Source organism: Anolis carolinensis, unplaced genomic scaffold, assembly GCF_035594765.1.
Source record: "Anolis carolinensis isolate JA03-04 unplaced genomic scaffold, rAnoCar3.1.pri scaffold_92, whole genome shotgun sequence".
NCBI classification, from domain to species: domain Eukaryota; kingdom Metazoa; phylum Chordata; class Lepidosauria; order Squamata; family Dactyloidae; genus Anolis; species Anolis carolinensis.
In genome coordinates this window covers 47,501-50,000 of record NW_026943901.1, presented here as the reverse complement: position 1 = coordinate 50,000, position 2,500 = coordinate 47,501, and positions in this window count along the sequence as shown.

The following is a 2,500-nucleotide window of genomic DNA, read 5'->3' as shown; positions in this document are numbered from 1 at the left end:
GTAGCGGGTGAACTACAATTCCCAGAATCGTGCGGCGCAGTACTCTGCGGATGGGCGTGAACGACCGCGACGTCCGGATTCCCTGTCTGTCGGTAGTCACGGCAGGCGATATTCGGTCTGCGTGACAAGCCTAGAGTCGTCATTGGCTGGGTTGGGTGGTCTTTGGATGGAGGTGAACTACAACTAATAATAATAATACTTTATTTATACCCCGCCACCATCTCCCCCAACGGGGACTCGGGGCGGCTTACATGGGGCCATGCCCAGAACAGTACAAGATAGCAAAATATAAAACAACATATCATAAAACAATTAAACAATACAATAAAATCATGTACAATGCAATATATATATACATACACACACACACACACACACACACACATACATACACACACACAATATATATACACACACACACACACACACACACACAATGTTATATATTGCTTAGCCCTCTAACTGGCAGCGATGGGATAAAAATCAATTATTCCTTTCCCTCTAATTAGGACTTTGTTTTTCTTTTCTTTTTGTTGTATCGACCTAGAGCCGTGGACGATGGGTTGGGTTGTCAAATTTCGAGGTTGGGGGTCCTGTAGTTTTGTTGTTTTTTGTCCGCTGCCCCGATGCCGTCGCTCTTTTTATAACTAGATGGACTAGCTGTGCCCGGCCACGCGTCGCTGTGGCCAAGTCCGGTGGTATGAGAAATAGTAAAGTGTTGAGGAATTGGTGGTAGTTAGGGTAAAGGTTAAGTCCAGTTGTATCCGACTGCACACTGAAGGGGATTATACGGCGGTGTGGAGTCAAGATCATCCAGTTCAAAGCAGACTATAAATAGAAGACTATCAATGGGTTATATAGCTGTGTGGAAGGGCCTTGAGTCTACACTGCCATATAATCCAGTTAAAAATCTGACCATCTGTATTTTACAGGCAGTCTGGAAGAGGCTTTAGTGAAGCCTAACTCTGCCTGTCCCCTGGGCTGAGCGGGTTGCTAGGAGACCAAGTGGGCGGAGCTTAGCCTTTGAACTGGCAGCCATTGGATAAAAAAGAATGATTCCTCTCCCTCTAACGAGGACTTTATTTTTCTTTTCTTTTTGTTGTATGAACGTAGAGGCATGGATGAGGAGTTGTGCTGGCAAGTTTAGTGTTTCTGGGATGTGTGGTTTTGTCCTAGGCCGAAATTTCATGACCCTTTCAGATAGAGAGAGGGATATATAGAGATCGGTTAGGGGGGGGGGGGGGGGGGCTCTGTGTGCCAAGTGCGACGCTAATTCATTGCAGGTGAGAACTATAAATCTGAGTACTACCTACACTACTCCTGAACTTCCAGTCCCGTTCCCCTCCAAACCCATCGGTTGTCAAATCTGGGCATAATATCTGGTCCGCACGGTAAGTTTGGCCCAGACCCGTCCTCGTTTGGGTTCGTAGCGTTCTGGGTGTAGGTGAACTACAACTCCCTGTAGGAGCGACAGCGCTCCGAGACTTGATGCGGCGGGGTGAACTACAACTTCCACCCTGTGGAGTCAATCCCTAAACTCCTCCAGGAAGTTCAGTTGCAGCTCGGTCGTGCTCCGTTTGTTAAGCAGAGAGATTGGAAAGGAAAAGGGCAGTGGGCGGGGCCATGCAAACGACACGGCAACGGAGAACCCTGGGATGCCTGCCCGTGGTGGAAGCCAAAGCCAAATCTAGGAGGAAATGGTCCCCAAACGAAAGCGTTCCTCGGCTGGCGGGCTATATAGAGCGTTCGGGAAGGACGTCGGCAAGGGTTTGGGCGGCACTTGCGTGGCGCTCGCCGTAACGAACAGGTCACTGGAAAAGGGTGACTTGCTAGATTTTTAACCCTGGGAAGTATAGCCTGTTTGCGGAGGCCGGAGGCTGTCTGTGTGGGCAGATAGCCGTGCCACGTACACACCTACGCGTTTCAGATTTAGATTAGAAGGTAGACTTATTTATTTCATAATATGAAAGAATAATAATAATATTTACAATAAATAATTTATGATTATTAGAAGATAGATACATTTCCTTTCGGCTTCATCGTTCTGCTTCGACGACGGCGCGTCTTTTGCCGTTAGGGTTGTCCCCGGAGCTCTCATTTTGTCGGTCCCCTGCGAATTTGCCTGTGAATTCCCGTCGTCTTCTCGCGAACTTCCTGTGCCGGAAACCGGGCTCCGCGGGAGCCGCGAAGGCGACCGCGACGCGCTCGGAGGCCGTTTACGGTACCGCGAGGGCGGACGGCCTCCCGCCTCGGCCCCGGCGATGGGCTCCGGCTCCCGACACGGCGCGAAGAGGACCCCGTCCTTCCCGCGGGCTCTCGAAGGGGGAAGGCGCGAGGCCCCTATACGCCGAGGGAGAGGCCCGCGCCGCGCGAGATCCGCACGAGAGGGGGACCGTTCCTTTCCGACGAGGGGAGCCACCGGCCTGCCTTCCCCGCCTCGGAGTTCCAGAGAGGCGGCGTCGACTCGAGGAGGCGACCGGGGGACGAGGAATCGGGAAGC